This window comes from Aulonocara stuartgranti, assembly GCF_965226115.1.
Source record: "Aulonocara stuartgranti genome assembly, chromosome: 3".
Lineage (NCBI taxonomy): Eukaryota > Metazoa > Chordata > Actinopteri > Cichliformes > Cichlidae > Aulonocara > Aulonocara stuartgranti.
The window spans coordinates 31,617,387-31,637,323 of NC_138941.1; the positions used below are offsets into that span (position 1 = coordinate 31,617,387).

Here is a 19,937-nt window from a genome sequence, read left to right on the forward strand (position 1 = left end):
TAGAGTTAATGGTGCAACCTGAGGCATTCTGTGCGTTTATTTTAAAAAAAAGAAAATTGTGGATGAATCACAAAGAACTTAATGAGAACTAGATCAGCAGTATAGCTCATGAAAGGTAAAGAAGCAGCTGAACTACATCAGTGTAGTGTAATCTGAAGCATTTAGAGAGGTGTCTGGTTGGTTTAACACTAAAAAGAAATGCATATTGCATTCCGCCACTGATATCTCCACTTGTCGACTGAAAGATTTCGGCAATATTAGTCTGTTGTGTGTATGTGCATAAGTGCGTATTTATCTGCACATGTATATTCTGCTTTTAAGTTGTTCCTATCATCCAGCCCTCTAAGTTTTAAAAAAATTAAGCCTGTCTTATTTTTATTTTATTTTTTAATTCCAATCCACCATCAGCATCTTTGCAACAACTTAGAAATATGCCAAACTCAGCCTGATGCCCATCATCATGTTACATTAGCGTAGGAGTTATGTTTGCAGCACCTTGTACAAACACAGCATCAAGCTAACAACTAAAGCTGGAAGTCTGAGTCCTATTAGAGATATGTATCCTTGTCCTCTGAATTCTTCAGTGCTGCTGTAAGAGGCTGATACCTCTCCTCAGACAGTGACTGAACAGCTAACTCATTCTCTGTCTGCATAGATACCAGACAAAGAATCTCCTCATCAGAGAAACTCTGCAGAGAGCGAAGCTTGAGAAACTCAAACAAGCCAATTAGAGTTCTGGAAGCCGAAAGAAAAAGAGGTTTGGAGTCCTTTAAGTTGTCAATAAAAGTTTCTAAAAAAAAAGAAAAAAAAAAAAGAAAAGAAAAGCACCAGGAAGTCAACTAAGAAATAAATAAATTGATGTTGTGACACAGACATCCTTTTGCTCAGAAAATGATGTAAGGGAACACTGGAATGACAAAGAGAGGCGTTTCGCTGAAAGATAAAAATCCATCAAACCACCCGGGGTGGTGGAATGATAGAATTGTTCGAGGATACACCTGCATTTAGGACCAAAATCTCATATCCCGATATAAGAATTCTATCGTCTGATAACGATATAAATCACAAAAATGTAACATTTTCTGTAAATTCTGTGAATCTCAGGCAGCTCGACCTGCGTGAAGTGTTTCCAGCTGCGCGTCATGTAGCTGGAGTCGAGTGTTTTAACCGATGCATGAAACGATACATTTTTAGACATAAGTTGTAACGGCCGCTGTTTTCTTTGTGAGTATTTATTACACGGCGTGCTGCGGGGAAAAGCCTGTTCTAACGTTTGAGTCTAAGGTTTATTTTTTAGCACCTGGCGGCTCTTTTTTACTTCTCATCCGTAAATAATCTGCTCTTTCACGTGATTCGGTTTATTTTGAAAAGTCTCAACAGGCTCTTGAGCTTTATTGTGAAAGGTTTATGTGGAACATAAACAAGCGGACACGCGATGGTGTTACCATCGTTGTTGCTAACCACAACTCATAAAAACAGCCGCTTGTCTGTCTGTAGTGTGGTTATATAAAATATAAGAGAAAGAGAACTTTAAGAAATTAATATAGCCACTACAGTGACCATCAAAAAGATGAAAAAATATTGCCGTAAACAGCTTATTTTGCGACACCACGAAACAAATGATAGCGTAAAATGAAACGATAGACGTTTTTATATCGTCATCCGATATATATTGTTATACCGAACAGCCCTACCTGCATTGGTGTTATTGGACAATATAAAAAAAAAAAACAACCTGCTGCTGGGTTGTTGTGCAACACCAACTAAGTCCAGTGAAAGCTTTTTGGTGACTCACAATCAGAGATGGGCAGTAACGCGTTACTTGTAATGCGTTACTGTAATCCGATTACTTTTTTCAAGTAACGAGTAAAGTAAGGGATTACTATTGCAAAAACGGTAATTAGATAACCGTTACTTTCCCGTAGGAACGCTGCGTTACTGCATTACTAAAACCGTGATTTTATGCAAGAATGTCTCCCGAGCCGTTAGTGACAACAGCTGTGTGCAGATCAACAGTGGATCACATATCGAGTGTGGGAGAGAGTATGAGCGTGCAGCGTTTAAAGCGTGGAAGCACTGACCTTACTTTGAGTTTGATTCCATAAAAAGTGACAAAAATATTAGCGTCCATCGTGCGTGGGAAGAAAACTTTTTTACAGCGAAAAAAAACCCCTAAACTTCCAAGCAAGCACCGAGTGCGCAACGAGGTAATGGGAAATTCACAGAGAAACTCGCGGATTCTTCAACTGACCGCGGCACACCTGCACCAGGGTAAACCTCCGCCTACCCTTGTCCTGCTTTACAGGTGAAAATAGAGCAACAGGACCGCTGAGTCTTTGACTTTATTTATTTTCTGCTGTGTTTTACTTGCATCTATTTGAAAGAGTGAGTGTAAACACAAAAAATATTTTATTTTATGTGCTGGAATGTGCAGAAAATAGGTTTCAATGTTAAACTAATTTATTCAAGTCAGAATGTTGCATATAATTAAATTTTTGCTTGATGCATAAAGTTAAAAGATTAAAACTAATAAAACAAGTTTTAAAAAGAGACTTTTCCATTTGATTACATTTTGTATGATGGATTATGCAGAAAAAGTAGAATTGGGCTGAAAGATCTATCGCTTTATCACCTACTCAGGTTGTAAATCGTGTTTTTAAAAACTAAGCAACTAAGTAACTAAGTAATTAATTACTTTTGAAAATAAGTAATCAGTAAAGTAACGGGATTACTTTGGGGAAGTAATCAGTAATTAGTCACTGATTACTTTTTTCAAGTAACTTGACCAACACTGCTCACAATCAGCTCCACTCTTCTCACTTTTCTTTCTTTTTTGTCTCTGCCAACAGTCTGCTTGTTATAACTCATTATATACTAAGACAAGCACTACAGAAGCTCAAGATTTTGATTTTATACCTAGTCATGGCTAAGCATAAGTTTTATGTCCAGCAGTAACAAGAAGACCGTCACATAGCTTCATTCACAAAAGACAGCTTCATACCTCTGAATATCAACCACATCTTAAGATAACTGCTGACCTCTTGGGCCATTTCAGCAATAATTCATTAGGCTGCATGAAGATATTAAAGGAATCAATATGTCAGTGATTAATAGCCATTTCTTTAATGCACTCAGGCAAATACCTCGCCCCCTTTGGTTTTATGGTTATTTCCTCACAGCCATTTTCATTCATTTCTACATGCCTCCCTCAATCATGTCCAGACGCTTCACTCACGCTTATTCTCATAAAAGCAAAAGATTTTTAAAAAGCAGACTCAGTGCTCATCTACCAATCAGAAGGTTTGTAGTTAGGTCCCCAACTTCTCCAGTCTGCATCCTGGAGTATCCTTGGATATGGTACTGAACCCTGAGGATCCATTGGACTGCGTGTGTGTGTGAGAATGCTAGACAAGGCACTTAGGTTTACATGAAGAAGAAAAGTTCTTGTTTGAATGTGAGTGACTGGGTGAATGAGGCTCTGAGTAGTCAGTTAACATAGAAAACCGCTTATAGAAGCCGGATGGTGCGTGTCAAGAAGGACATTTGATGTCAATTTTTTGTCAAATCAAACATGTGGATCCATCAACTGTAGTGCTGTGACCCCTTGTGAAAAAGAGAGCAGTTGAAAGTAATGGTAAATGGTCTGTATTTGTATAGCGCTTTTCTAGTCCCTAAGGACCCCAAAGCGCTTTACACAACCTGTCATCCACCCATTCACACACACATCCACACACTGGTGATGGCAAGCTACAATGTAGCCACAGCCACCCTGGGGCGCACTGACAGAGACGAGGCTGCCGGACACTGGCGCCACCGGGCCCTCTGACCACCACCAGTAGGCAACGGGTGAAGTGTCTTGCCCAAGGACACAACGACCGAGACTGTCCAAGCCGGGGCTCGAACCGGCAACCTTCCGATTACAAGGCGAACTCCCAACTCTTGAGCCACGATCGCCACGAAAGTAGCTTTCTAAGTAGTTTCTGATAAAGTGTGTTGATGCATGCTCAATCATCCAGGTAAGGAAATCTCAAAAAGTTGATTCTGGTTATCCGGACATAACTTTTTCCTTGGGAGATAATGTGTTTCCTCAGAGTCTGGAGAAAACATCATTATGTGTTGGATAAAATGTGATTTTATGGATTTTTGCAGATTTCGGTCATCAAACCAGCCACTACAGCCTAATGTCTCACTTTATGCTGATGATCTGTTGCTCTTGTCTCAAAAACAGGGACCTCAGTGCCTTCTTCTTTACTGCTGCTCTATTTGTTCAATTTTCCAGATGCAAAGAAATCCTTTTCATAAAGATGAATGCAGGAAAACGTGCAGTTTTTCACTGACTACATCAAACCATCTGTTCAGGATTTTCTTTCAGTGATGGCACAGGAGACGTATGCTTCAACGATCTATATATAGTCAACACTCCGGCATCATTTGAGTAGTAAAGAAAAAAAAAAAAGTTATCCTAAATCATTTTTCCCGAGGTGCACTGCTGTCTACATGCTAGTCATCATTTTCTTAATTGTCCGACAGATGTTGATACAGTCTGTGCAGCTTGTTGGAAACGAGGCTGCACATCACACATCCCAGCTCTGAAATCTCAAACAGAATATAAGGAGCCATGACACTCGCACGATCTCGAACACTGATCTGAAAAGATGGAGGAAAGTTAAAAATGAACTCCCTGCCGTCTTTATGTAGCTTGACTGGACAATCTGGGACAAGTTCTCAACTGGAACCAGATGAATACACAAGTGAAGACGCTCAGAGCACTACACTTAATGCTGATGATTCTGTTCATCTGGATGTGGCGTTTTCAGTGGGAGAAGTGACTGCTTCAGTCTCCATAGTTAAGCTCATTCTTGTCATTACCCCAGTCAGTTTAAAGCAGCACACATGGCTCATATTTCAAAAGAAAAAGAAAAATGTTTTATTCATTTTGAGTTCCTCATTGTGACAAATACAAATGTATCATAGCCCATCCTCTCTCTATATTCCAGTCCTGTCAGCCCCGTCTATTACTGTCAAGTAATAGATGGAGAGCTTTTACACCCTCTCTCAGACACTAAATGTCAAATTGAAACCAGATACTCCAGCTGCTTTGTTTGCGGTCATTTGAAAGGAGGCCCAATTAACTGTGAAAAAATACATGGGTTATCTGTTGTCTCCCTTCTGCTTCAGGTAACCACACTGTGGGAGCACAGCAGGCCTCAGACACACACAAAGGTTACTGAATATCACATCTCTTTAAACCTGTGGAAGGGTGGCCAATGCAAACTTAAACCTCAAGAAAGTGAGACAGTCACTTCCTTTATAATACGTCGGGCGCCTGGCTACAAAGTGCAGCTTGACTATGTTACACATCATTTACTCGTACAGTGCAAGTATTTGCTGTGACAGACAGATATTAGTATGCATAACTCGCTCTCGGTGACTGAGTCTGTTTTTGTTGTATACACAGGGTATCTTCAGTGCTGTTTGGTGTTTGTGTGTGCGTGCGTTTCTGTTGTTTTATGACACACTTGCATTAGTGTCAGATACTATTGTGATACATTCATTTGTCTCTCACTTAAAAAGCTAAATGGTGCATTTCTGTTATGCCTTAGATTTTCTTTTTCTCTTGTTTTTAATGTTTGCACATTATGTGTGTGGGGGAAATATCTTATTATTTAATCAAAATTCCTATATACACCACATATCACATATCGTACTTAAAATCCAAAATACGAGTAGCTATTCTGATACAGTTACCACTGAAATAAATTGATTACACAGCGGTCTTTTCCTGTTTCATATGTTAGGCTAGCTCCTCTCTATCCCCTCTCTAATTTTGGTAATACTGCGCATTGCTGGAAACCCAAACAAAACACGCAATAAGAGGCTCTAATGTAAGCGTCCTGTTAATGTTGGTAGTGTCAGTTACACAATGGACCCAGAGCCAGCACAACAGAGCCAGCAGTGCATGGGCGGGAATGCATTTCTTAATTGGAAAATTCTGACAGCACTTCATATTAAACCTCCTAAGACCCGAACTCTTTCATGGCAAGAATTTTTAATTTCTCTTTGCTATTTGAGCTGATTGGGACCTGATGAATGTAAAAGCAAAGAATTACGTGATTTTTATTTATTTTTTTACCTGATTTTGGTTTCTGAGAACAATGAGATCCACATATGAGGACATTCGCTTTATATTTCAATAGGACAGCGGCAGCTCCCTGCTTGGCTGCTCCAGTTTTCTCCTCACTCATGTTGCCCACCAGTGATTTCTAGCTGCCCACCCAGGCAGCAGGCTAGAATATGCGCTGAGCCTCAGCACCCAGTACTTGGACATGTTTTCTTTATTAAATAATGAACCAGACCCCAAAAAGTAAACAGCTGTTATTGCTAGGCAACAGAGCAGCATTTGGCGATGCAGCACCTGACATTCCTGACCATGTGGGCGGAGCATGCATGGAATGGAATGTTTAATAGAACTGTGCAACACAAGCACTTAGTTACAGCATGTTTCATTGTATCCAGACACAACTAGAGACACATCTACAGCAGCATCTCTGTGGAGGACAAACGACAGCTGACGAAGAAAACATTGAAAACTTCACTTCACTCCTCTACAATACGTTGGTTCCTTTGTTTAAAAGGCCAAAATGAATCGAGGGAGAACGAGAAGAGGATCACCATACAATACAGTACAGCTGATTAACCTGCAAGAAGAATTTCAAATGATACAGACTGAAAATGTCAAATTAAAAGAAGAGGCAGAAAAATCAAGAGAAGAAGCTAAAAATTCAAAGTTTGAAACTGAAGTAATATTGCAGGAATTACTGCATGTGGGTCTCAAACTTAAAGGAGAGAAGATGAGAAAACAACAGGCAGAAAATGAGAATGAAAACATGAAGAAAGAGCTGTTGGAAGCTCAAAAAGCATTGGAGGAAGAGAAAAGCACAGCACAAGAAGCCAAAAATAAATATCAAACTGCAAAGAAGGAGGCAGGAAATGTGATACAGGAATTACAGGAGGTGCAGGAAGCTTTTGAAGAGGAAAAAAGCAAAATGCAGTTGGCAACACAAGAAGCTGCAAATGTTATGGCTGAAGCTGAAAAACTAGGGAAGGAATTACTGCATGTAAAGCACCGACTTCAAGAGGAGAAAAAACGCAAACACGAGGCAGAAAATGAGATTGAAAATATGAAGAAAGAATTGTTGGAAGCTCAAAAAGTGTTGGAGGAAGAGAAAATTAAAATACAGGAAGCAAAGAAAGAAATTGAAGATACAAAGAGTTACACTCAAAACATGAAGAAGGAACTGATGAAAGTGCAAGAAGAACTTGCAGAAGAGAAAATTGAGGTGAAGGCATTCAAGAAAGAAACGACGGTGACCAAGAAAGACTGCAAAGACGCACTTAAAGAAATACGAAAGCACAAAAAGGAAGCTAAAGAGCTCCTCAAACACAAAGTGAAACTGGCCAAACAGCAGCTGAAAGAAAAATTTAAAGATGCCGAGGAGCAGCTCAACAAAACCTTAAAAGAACTGAAGGCAAAAGAAAAGCAAGCCGAGGACAGGAGGGGATTCTGGAGCAGACTGCTGAGAGAGAACTGACCCAGCAGCATCGAGTTTGAGGAGATCAATAGTTTCTTCCTCCTCTCTCCACCTTTCTTTCACCCCATCCTTCTTCTTGGGACGTTTGTTTTTTTAAAAACTCTAATCTAAATACATGTACTGAAATACACAAATAAAATTGCCATAACTTGACCTAATGTTGCCTGCTTCTTTTCTTGTGTGTCTGTGGATGTAAAACAGTAACACACCTCCTGCTCTGTGTCTTTAATTGTAAATAAATGCCATATGTTTTCATTTTAAAATGCAGTGCAAAAAACTTCTGCTCTAAATCTTTTTTTCTTAGCAAAAAGCTTTTTTTTTGCCTGTTGTGGAAGTTTTCCATTTAAATAAAGCCTGCAGACGAGCGGTGAGCGGTAGCTAACATTCTTTAATCCAAACACAGACAAGCAAGCTTGATGAAGTCCCTGCATGACCGCGGGACAGACGATCAGAGTCTCCCTGAGCCTAGCATGGTTCTCAGTTATATACCTTCTCCAGGAACAAAAGGCAGTACACAGCTGTTTCACACCTCAAGGTTCACACGCCCTTGCTACCTTCCAGAGTCCTCGAAGAGACAAAAGACTTCCTGTGGAGTTGTCTGCTTCCCCCAACTTCCTTACTAGACCCCCACCATTTGTCTTACTGTATGAGTGTGAGACATGTTAAGTATATGTGGCCCGGTCATGGGGAATGAGACAGGAGACAGGAAATACTCTTGTGGGCTTTTTTATTCTCCGACTGTACTCGGAGGAGCACAGTTTTAATTCTGTAGTTTTGAGTGAAACGGCAAAATTTAACTATTTCACTGGCTCAGCCTAAAACTGCCTTTCAGGGTCTGAGACAACAGTAACTATCATATGTACATGTTAAATTCAAACAGTATAGACAACAGTAGTGACCTGTCAAGAAACAAATACAACGAAAAAAGAGAAAACAAAACAAATAAACACATTGTTTACATCCCACAACTTTGCAGGTCAACTGGCAATAAAGTGCACTGTAAACTCTCTTTTAAACATACATTTCTATGGGAGAACATCATGAACTCACTTCGGTTTCTCCACACAGCTACTGTGCTAGGACAAGTACACACGCAGGAATCACACAGCAAGTGATCTCCCCTCTGAATCAAACAGAAACATACAGAGTTATGCAAAGTGAATAACAGTATAAACTTAACAACTTTGAAATCTGTTAGGACACTGTCACTACTCACGCCAACCCGCTCTTCAGTCCCTTTCACAGCACGTGACCATTAAACATGCACCCGTCGCACGTTAAGAGCTCTACAGAAATGGTCACAAACATGGAGTCATTGCTAAAGAAACGTAGCTAATTACAGCCTACTCCAACACTGGTGACAATATTTTGCAGTATGCTACACTTTTTAGCACATTTACCTCTTGTGTAGCTAGCCACAGAATCTTTTGCAGTGCTATGGCTCACGGTGTCTCTTAAAGGGACAGTATACCCCCAAAATGCGAGGTCTAGTCATCACCATGACAACTCTACAACAGACCTCTGGTAGACAGGCAATCAGTCAAAAACACAATCCCCTCTTTTTAAACCCTTTCCATGCGTAGTATTAGTTCACTTGGCTACATTCTCCCCTGCTACGAGTCAACGTCCTCAGTGACCCCCTGCTCATTCACCATTCCCCTGAGTTTGGTGGTGTAGAGAACCATACCGGCTAACACCTGGGAGAGTACATCTGGACTGAAGGATACTGCATTGCATGCTGTCCTAGGTAGATTAAATGGGTTTGTGTGGACCCCTGCAGTTTCTCTCCTACTCCTGCGTGTAGCAGGTGTGGGTGGACCTGCCTCCGCTTTCTCTCTTTTTCCTTTCCTAGGAGCTGGAACAGGTTTCGCCACCGGTTCGTCGCTGGAGAATCCAATGCTTCCTGGTCCAGGTGGAAGGTAAGCTGCTGGCTCCACCTCGAGGTCATCAGGGTTGTCACTGCTCTCCTGCCTAGTAGATCCTCACCCACATTTTCAGTTCCATTCTCCAATTGGTCTCCAGGCTCGTCGACCGTCGGAACCAAGTTCCCAGGTCCCTGAGCCACTGGCAGCTCCATGGGGTACTGGACCTTCTCCGTCAAGGCAAACTCTGGATGCTCAACCTCCGTATCAGACACTTGGTGCTCATCTGCAGAACTGACTTCCTGGTCACGTAGCCTTGGCTTGGGTGCAGGTATAGACCCCACGCATGGCCTCAAGTTAGATCTGTGGACTCTTTCCACCGGCCCTCCTTCTAGTGGCACTACTGTGTATGTTGTCCCTTGGATATCAACCACTTTATACACAGGGGCTGCCCAGGCATCTTGAATTTTATTCCTTCCTGGTGGTCGGTAACGGAGATACACAAACTGTCCGATGTCAGCAGGTGGACAGAACACCTTTCCTTGTTGCTGAACCACTCTCTCTGCAGCCTTCCGTTCGGCAAATTCTCTGGCTCTGGCGTGTGCATCCTGGAGACGCTCCTGATGCACTAATAACCAGTCTAGTTTGTCATCTTTTACTTCCTCCCGGCCCAACAATGCATCAATGGGTAGATGTGGGTGGACCCCAAACAGCAGGTAATGGGGAGAATACCCTGTGGTCGAGTGCGGCGTGACATTGTAAGCATACACCAGCTCTGACAGATGCTCGGGCCAGCGCTGCTTCTTCTCAGGGGGAAGCGTAAGCAAGAGGTTGTGCAAAGTCCTGTTGAACCTCTCACAATGTGGGTTACCCTGAGGGTGGTGGGGTGTTGTATGAGTTTTCTTCACTCCATACAGTTTGCATAGCTCAGCAATCACTGCGCTTTCAAAATTCCTGTCCTGGTCTGAGTGCAGGCGCTCTGGTACCCCATATTTCATGAACCACTCTTTCAGGATAATCTTAGCTGTGGTATCTGCTTTTTGATCTCATGTGGCAAATGCCTGACTGAACTTGGTGAACACATCAGTCATTACAAGAATGTTTTCACGACCATCTGTAGCCCGCTCAAGGGTGGTATAATCAACAGCAACAACTTCAAGTGGGCGGGTAGCCAAAAAAGGAGCGTGGGGTGCCTGAACTTTGGGTTTAGGCTTCTTTGTTAACACACACCTCTGACATTTCTTCACCCAGTGCTCAACATCTTCAAACATGCCCCCCCAGAAACATCTTTGTTTCAACAAACCCAGTGTGCGTTCGATTCCCTGGTGTCCCATGTGATCATGCACACTCCTGAGCACTTTTTCTTTAAGGCAGGGAGGTAGTAGCAGCCGATGGCACTGTCCAAGGTGAGCATCCTCAATCACACGGTATAGCAGTCCATCCTTTTCTCTGATCCGAGGCCACTGCTTCAGTAGAGAACGTACCGGTTTAGACAGACCCCCTCTCTCTCTGTAGGTAGGTCTCTTCTGTCTGCTCCAAAACTCTCTCAAGACACCAATTGTTGGGTCTGACACTTGGAAGCGACAGAGTTCTGCATTGGAATAACTAGGCATCGTTGGGGTGTTGCCCAGCACAACCTCACTGACTGCTTCCTCATCTGGTTCGGAGGCCTGCAGCAGTCTGATCCTACAAGCCTCAACTCCCGCCATGACAAGATCTGAGCCTAGACTTGTACCTGCCCTTAGCACATTACATATGGCTACAGAGCCATCATATTCTGCATCCTCACTGTCAGGTTCTGCCGTGTCAACTGTTGGTTGCCGAGAGAGGGCATCAGCGGCAGTGTTGCAGCGGCCAGGGCGATACTTAACATCGAAGTCAAACACAGACAGCTGAGCTACCCACCTCTGTTGAATGGCTCCTAAATTAGCAGTGGGCAGGTGACACAGGGGATTGTTATCCGTTATGATTGTGAACTTGGACTCCTAAATTAGCAGTGGGCAGGTGACACAGGGGATTGTTATCCGTTATGATTGTGAACTTGGACCCCAGCAGATAACTCCTAAATTTTTCTGAGACTGCCCACTTTAATGCTAGGAGTTCGAGCTTCGTGCTGCTAAAGTTTTGATCATTCTTCTCAGCCCCTCTGAGCCTCCTACTAGCATAAGCTATGACTTTATTCCTTCCCCCCTGCTTCTGGGACAGAACAGCGCCTAATCCAAGACTGCTAGCATCCGTTTCCAGCGTGAAAAGGAGACTGAAGTCAGCATAGCCTAGAACAGGGGCACTAGTCAACTTTTCCTTAAGCAACTCAAAAGCTTGTAATGTCCTCGTACATAGTATTTTGGTCTAGACAACCCAAAATGTGATGTCCATATATGTGGACACCAGGTCCTAGGAGGATATAGAAGAAAGGGATGGGTGAAATCTGACCATGCAATGCAAACTGTTTGCCAGCAACCAAGCTGCTCTCAGTGTCAAAAGACTCCACCTCCGACCTAAACAAACATCTTGAAATAAGTTCTTTTTAAAACTAAAGCTGGGCATACACTGCGATTTTTGGTCCATTGTGAGACGATTTTTCACTTGTGCGACCATTTTGGGGATCGGCCTGAGTTTTGCCTTAATCGTGTGTTATGCATCGTGTAGTTTTACATGGGGTAATGAGAAGCGATTAACATCTCACGACCAGCTCCCGATCAGCAATCGTATGGTCACAAGAAAATCAAACCTGTTTTGAAATCCGAACTTCTAACCCCTGTGATTCAGTCTTACAGTTTGAGCAGGAGCTGAATAACGCAACTGAAAAAAATCGTGCATAAAGTGCATGCCCAACTAACTTGTTTTAGTTGTGGTAACTACCTGGGTTATGTGCCACTTCAGTATCTTCGATGTACTATTGCTGTGTGATTTATTACTATTACTGAAGGCTGCATTACAACTTGCTAGCTGCAAATAATCCTGTGAAAGAAAACATATTACTGATACAGACATAGTTTTCTATACGAGATCACTGTAAAAAGTGCAGCCTTACCTAATGTCCACCCTACTGTTACCAAATCTTGTTGGTATTGCTTTCAGAACTGCACATCATTATTTGCAGCTAGCAGGTTGTTAATACTATCCATCAAGTCTAACAGTCTGCAGTCTATGAACTAACCTCAGCTAACAATGTTAAGATAAGATAAGATAGAACTTTATTAATCCCTCGGGTGGGTTCCTCTGGGAAATTCGACTTCCAAAAAAAGCACAGCAACGACCAAAGTTACAGTTACAGAACTGTTATATATATATACACACATATACACACATATATATATACACACACATATATATATATATATACACACACATATATATATATATACATACATACACATATATACATATACATACATATATATATATATATATATATATATATGTGTATATATATATATATATATATATATATATATATATATATATATATATATATATATATATATATATATATATATATATATATATATATATATATATATATATATATATATATATATATATATATACATATATAAATACAGAGACAAATATAAATAAAATATACAAAGGGGATAAATAGAATAAATAGGAATAAAAAATAAAAATACAAGTGAATTGCACATTTCAAGTATTGAGTCTATTGCACTGTTGACTATTTACAAAAAGTATTGCACAAGTTATTGTACAGTGAGGTGCAGAGGCACTACAGCTTAGTTGTTCCCTCCTTTGTCCTCCTGTTTCCCCTCCTTCTCCCCTCCAGAGAGGAGTTAAACAGTCTGATGGCGTGTGGGACAAAGGAGTTTTTAAGTCTGTTAGTTCTTGTCTTTGGGAGAAGCAACCTGTCACTGAACAGACTCTTCTGGTTGTTTATGGCCGTGTGCAGAGGATGCCCAGCATTGTTCATAATGTCCATCAGTTTCTTTAATGTCCTTTTCTCTGCCACTGTCACCAGAGTGTCCAGCTTCATGCCGACCACAGAGCTAGCCCTCCTGATCAGTTTCTCCAGCCTGGATGAGTCCCTCTTTGCTGTGCTGCTCCCCCAGCACACCACAGCATAGAGTAGCCTTCAGTAATAGTAATAAATCACACAGCAATAGTACATTCATATAGTTGTAAAAAGCATGATGATATATCAAGTAATCCAGAGTATTCACATTGAGTAACCTAACCGCATACATTACAAAATACATGTTGGGCCATGTATTCTGTAATCTAAAGTAACCTTCCCAACACTGTACATGGTTATGAACAAGGAATGCTACAAGAGACTCGCTCTTACTGCACTGTAGCTAAACTTTAACCTTATTTCTGGCCACATAAACACTGAATATCACATCACACAACATCTAAAGTCTAAACAGCCTAATAGAAATTACATGATTGATTGATTGGTAATTTATTTCAACATGTGAACAATATACAAGTACATTTAGAAAAGAAATGAGAGAAAAAAAATATACTATACAAATTACATACAAAAAAACATTCTGATTAATTTACATGTTGAAAGGGAAGAAGTATACACTTATTTAATCCCACCCCTGTCCCATAAATTATCAGTGAATATTTAGTCAGCTTCCTTACTGATATAATTTGTAATAAAAATAGTGAACAGATTTCTGATATACTATATACTATAATATCACATCATGAATTTTTTGTTTGTTTGTTTTTAAATAGAGACATTCACTTAATTTAAATATTTTCCTTTTCTTTATAGATCGAGAAGATCATATTTTTATAACTCTTTTTGAACAGTTTTATGTTTGGACATTGCTTTAATTCCATATTCAGTTTGTTCCATAGTTTCATACCTCTGCACAATAGCTTAAGTATGGTGAAACCAGTGAACAGTAGAGAATATGAAGTGATGTTCTGTCGAATACCTGTTTTGCCTTGTTTAGTACTGCAATGCTTCGTGATACTTTGGAATGAATATATCTTACGTGAGCTCTCCAGTTAAGTTTTTCATCTATTATTACCCCCAGAAATTTATTTTCACTGACTCTTTCAATATCAACACCATTTATTTGAATCTTTGCATTAGTATTTAAACTACTATTTCCAAATAACATAAGTTTAGATTTATTCAAATTTAATGATAATTTGTTTTTATCAAGCCAGAACTTCACTTTACTTATTTCATTAGTCATATCCTCCAATAAATTCTGCAGATCATCACCAGAGCAAAAAATGTTTGTATCGTCAGCAAAGAGAACCACTTTTAATACTTTGGACACTTTACAGATGTCGTTAATGTACAAGTTGAAGAATTTTGGACCCAAAACTGACCCTTGGGGTACACCACAAGCAATGTCCATACATAAGGAGCAACCACCATTTATTTTCACAAACTGCTTTCTGTCACTTAAATAACTCCGGACCCAATCTAAAACTACCCCTCTGACACCATAACGTTCCAGTTTTCTTATTAATATATCATGATCTATAGTGTCAAATGCCTTTGTCAAGTCTATGAATAACCCAGCCACATATTGCTTTTTGTCTATGGAATTTGTGATGTATTCTATTGAATCTAATAGTGCCGATGATGTTGATCTGCTTGATCGGAATCCGTACTGACTCTCAGTGAGTAGTTTATGTTTATCTATAAATTTTTCCAGTCTGTTTTTAAACAGTTTTTCAAGAACTTTTGAGAATTGAGGTAGTAAAGAGACAGGCCTGTAGTTTGTGAAATGGTGTTTGTTTCCAGATTTGTATAGAGGTATAACTTTTGCTATTTTCATTCTGTCTGGAAATCGACCAGTTTGAAATGATAAATTACAGATGTATGTAAATGGTTTTATAATAGCCTCAATGACTCTTTTAACCACTATCATATCAATATCATTACAATCCAAAGATTTGTGATTTTTACATTTTTTGACAATTTCAAGAACTTCATTTTCATCAACAGCTGTGAGAAACATAGAATATGGATTTCTGTCAATCAGTGTATCGGGTTTTTCCTGTGCTTTCCCAGGATGAGTGATTGTTCTTGCTAAATTTGGTCCAGCAGTTACAAAGAATTCATTGAGACTATTTGCCACAACATCCATATTGTATTCTTCATGGTCATTACAAATGAAATACTTGGGGATAGTTCTTTTGTCCAGTCCCACATTTTATAACACTGTTCAGGATTTCCCATAATCTTTTATTATTATTTCTATTTATATCTAATTGCTTCTTATAGTATTCCTTTTTACTAAATCTAAGTATATTAGTTAACCTATTTTTATATCTTTTGTATCTGATTTCAGCATCTTTAGTTCTCGTTCTTAAGAACTCTCTGTATAGAGCATTTTTCTTTATACATGCATTTTGCAGACCTTTTGTTATCCATGGACAGTCCATATATTTCTGTTTCCTACTATATTGCTTTATTGGACAGTTGGTATTGTACAGTAATGTAAATATTCTAAGGAATTTATTATAAGCACTATTAACGTCCTGTTCCTGATATACTTCACCCCAGTTTTCCTTCAATAAATCTTTTTTAAATGCATTCATTCTTTCTTCTGTTCTTACTCGTCTGTACTCTTTTTTACATGTTGATGACAACATTATCAAACAAATTATTTTAACTAAAACATAATCCAATGAGTCTCTATGCTCCACATAAAACCAGTATAAAAGGCGAATAGTGCAGGAAAATTCAAATGAAAAGACTAGTATAAATAAGTTAAATGCACCATTTACTCTAAGTAAGAGCATTGCTTACATTTACAGTGCAGAGCAGCTTCATATTTAGTTTGTATTTCCCTTTATCTCACTAAGCCCCAGGTGCAGATGTAGCTCATTTAGTTAATTACTGTCATTTCCGCTTGGTTAGTGCTCACAAAAATGTTAACCCACACATACGCGGACACATTCACTGTAAAGTGCAGACTGTAAAAATACACGTGACGCTCACACATGTGATGCAAATGAAGCTCAGTGTTCACCTCAGAAACACTTTGCTTCGTATTTATGCCGACGCATAAAAACGTTAGTCTTAAATCAAGCTGTAATTGGCAGCATTTGATGGAAGGATGCACACATACTGTACACACACACACACAAACACACTAGTTAGCTACTGCACAGAAACCACTGGCAGGTGAAGACGGTAACAGTGACTCTGAATGTTCACACTTGTTAATACGTGGGATTTATGAGGCAGCGAGTGGAAAGTCAGTTCTTGAACTTGATGTCTTGATAGCTGGAAAAATAAGGAAGTGTAAGGATCTCAACAATACCGGGATAAATTCTGACAGCTCACTGAGTCAGTGAACCTCCCAAACACCAAGTCTAGATACGTGCTCCCAGTATGCAGTGGTTATACGGGTTAGTTTGTTTTTTCCAAAGAACAAGGGAGTGTAATGCTGACTGTGGTGAAAAGGTCTATGTACCACATCATGCTGCAAATGGGTTGTGTGACTGCTGACTGGTCACATGCTGACCTCTTACATCATGGGAACTAGAGATCGTGTGTCACTTTCATGAGGAAGAGATAGCAGCAGAATGCACTCAGAAGAGTCCCACAGAAGCTGTGTGTTGCTCTCAGAAATGGTCTGCTGGGAAACCTTGGGTCCTCCCATTGATGTGAATGTTACTTAAAACACTGGTGTACATCCCTTAACAGCAACAGTACTCCTAATAAAGTACCCTGCCTCACAAACACTGTTCAGAAGATGTGGCCCCCAGATATCTCCTTATATCTCAATGAAGCTGAGCATCTAAGGAAGCTTAGCTCACTGTTTGAAGCCAAAAGTCTGCTGTCCGTGGTGCTGAATGGACCCTCTGCACCACTTACTGGACAGGCAGCAGAGCACCTTCTCTAACAGGCAGATTCAGCTCTCATGCCTTTCACTTAAACTGATGCAAAAATATTGCAAATATGGAATCTTATCTCCGGGATGAGCTGGAAAAACAAGCCAAATCCTTGAAGGCGCCACCTCACCCCCAGGTTAATGCTGGTTTCTGACACCACAGAGAACATTCAGAGATGTGGTCTATGCCCTGACATCTCACAGCTGGCGGCATTTTGGGAAACATACACAGTATTGGGGAAGAATGGCGTGTCTGCTCCATCTGTCTGTCCAATATAACTGCAAATCTATATTGTGAGCAAAATGATGAAATATTTCCTCTGTTTACAACTTTTCAATCACTTTTTTTTTTTTAATCTCGGCTGAGAAAAAAAAAGCACCTTGACAAGCAAGCACGGCAAAAAACAGAGCATGATTGTGACGTCTTCAGCCGCCACTCCTGCAGTCGGCCTAATTATCCCGCTACATAAACAGCATTTCTAGTTTTTGGCTTTGGAGCAGATTTTTATCTGTTATGTGCAATTAATTACCAGCACAGCTATTACTGCCGTCACTGCAATCAATACAAAACTGTCAAATGATGATGTCTATGGTAAAACACTGCTATAACACACAGGCATGTTACTGAAAACACTACCGAGTTGGCTCTCACACCTTTTCAGGTGTGTTTTAACCGCTTTCCTGGAAGGCTGTGCTTGACAACACAGTGACTCAGCAGGTGTTACTTTACTAAAAGAATAGAGGAAGCATCTTGAGACGTGATGGTAACTAACTGAGGGGAAAATGTCATTAAGGTCATTCAATGATTTAAAATGATGCTCCATTTAAAGGAATTTTCACATTATAAAATATTGAGGGTGGAGAGACATGAAATGACAAATCGTATTCTGTTCAAGCCTGCTGATTAAGACACCCAAAACAGAGTTGAGCACGTATATTTTCTGATGAAGCTAAAAAAAACCAACTAATCACTGAAAATCCACCAATCAATGCAAATACGCTTAAGGACGGTATCTGACTTGCCACATTAGCACAGCTTTATATTTCACACATAATGCAACTGCACAAACAGAAATCCATCTAAACCATTACTTCGGCTCCAAAACACTGAATAAATATTGTTTCCATGTGACATCCAGCGAAGCTGAGCCTGACGCAACTCAGAATGATGAAACTGTGCAGGAAAGCAGAATTTGCTCATTTATCTGCCCTGGAAAGTAACTTTTATGTGCACTGGTGCTGCTTTAAACTGAGCTCTGTTGCTGTGCTTGTAGTGCTTTTTTCTCTCAGAGGATCAATCAGACAAGGATTTATATTCACCTTTCGCTTCAGGACACTCCCCAACCTTCCAAAAACATCAGAGCTTTGAGTCAGTCTGGATCAAATGTTCTCTCCAGCTATGACTTAAAATTTGTTAGCAATCATTACCCAGCAGCTAACTAAATATATAATCAGATCAATTAATACAACAGGCATGGCTGTTTTATATTGCTTGGCTTGAGCAGCTGCCAGAGCATATGCTGGAAGCAACACCTTGATGAAAAATCAGCGGCTTGTCTGCCTTTTGTTATTACAAACCAACATCCTATCAGGCAGGTTTTGGACCCATTATGCAAGACTCGAAATACAGTTTTATTGCAGGTGACGTTTCAACATCCCAAAAGCACAAAGTAGATGGAATACTAAACACTGGGAAACAAGGGAAAATTGAGGTGCTAAGGCACATATAACACAGAACAAGGAACACACACCAATAACAGTAGGACGTGATGAAGAGCAGCTGGAGATGAAGACATTAAATACACAGCAGGTGATTAGGCAAAGGGAAGACAGGTGGGAAACATGGCAGGAACAAATCAGGGGAAGACAGAGGAAGCAAAACTGAACATAATACATACAAGACTAGGGACCACCAAAATAAAACAGGAAGTAACTAATACCAGAATTAAGGTGTTGTGGAAATTTTAACAACAACCTGCAACACACCCACTGAGCGTGATTTGGAGTGGGTTTAATAAACACACGACAAAGGCCAGGACTAACATGCACAAGCTTGACACAAACAAAATGCTGAACAAACATGGAGACATGATTGACTAGCACAGGGAGACCAGAAAGACACCTGAACAGGGGTTACTCAACATAGACTAGACGGGGACACAAAGGAACACAGAAGGGAACAAAACAGGAATGACGAGACAACGGGACCTGAACTACACATGGAAGCACGGGAAACACGTGACTACTTAAGTACAAGAGAACGTAACAAAAAGTATTTGCTCTTTGGCTTTAATTAAACATTTTGCAGTTGTTTATTTTAGGAAGAACGTTTATGGACATGTTCTGAGCTCTGGCAAATTGCAACAGGCCATCACTGTTTGACATTTTATAGACCGAGTAAATGATCATTTTAATAAGAGGAAAGCTGATATATTAACCCATAAAGTTAGAATTACATTCAGAAAATTTTTTTACAGCTGAGCCAGAGACGAGTTTTGGCAAGGAACCAAACGCAGTGAATCCACATTAACATTGTCACCACATTTTCTTAACAGAGAAGTAGTATCTGCTATTTAAATGTATTCCACATCTATGGTTGGTCTAACAGCATTCTTTTAATTTTTGTACTCAGTATTTTGCATTGT

The 19,937-nt window shown here is 40.1% G+C and overlaps 2 long non-coding RNA genes across 2 annotated transcripts in view; both read right to left on the reverse strand.

Annotated features, from left to right (window-relative positions):
* LOC309703269 overlaps positions 1 to 19,937 on the reverse strand; it is a 46,707-nt gene that overhangs the window by 7,675 nt on the left and 19,095 nt on the right. The gene's annotated exons all lie outside the window — the stretch shown is intronic.
* Positions 8,571 to 9,038, reverse strand: LOC309702158. The gene is made up of 3 exons (XR_014275392.1): positions 8,993 to 9,038; positions 8,809 to 8,876; positions 8,571 to 8,715 (listed from the first exon to the last, which is right to left on the reverse strand). It is a non-coding gene; the product is annotated as an uncharacterized lncRNA (long non-coding RNA).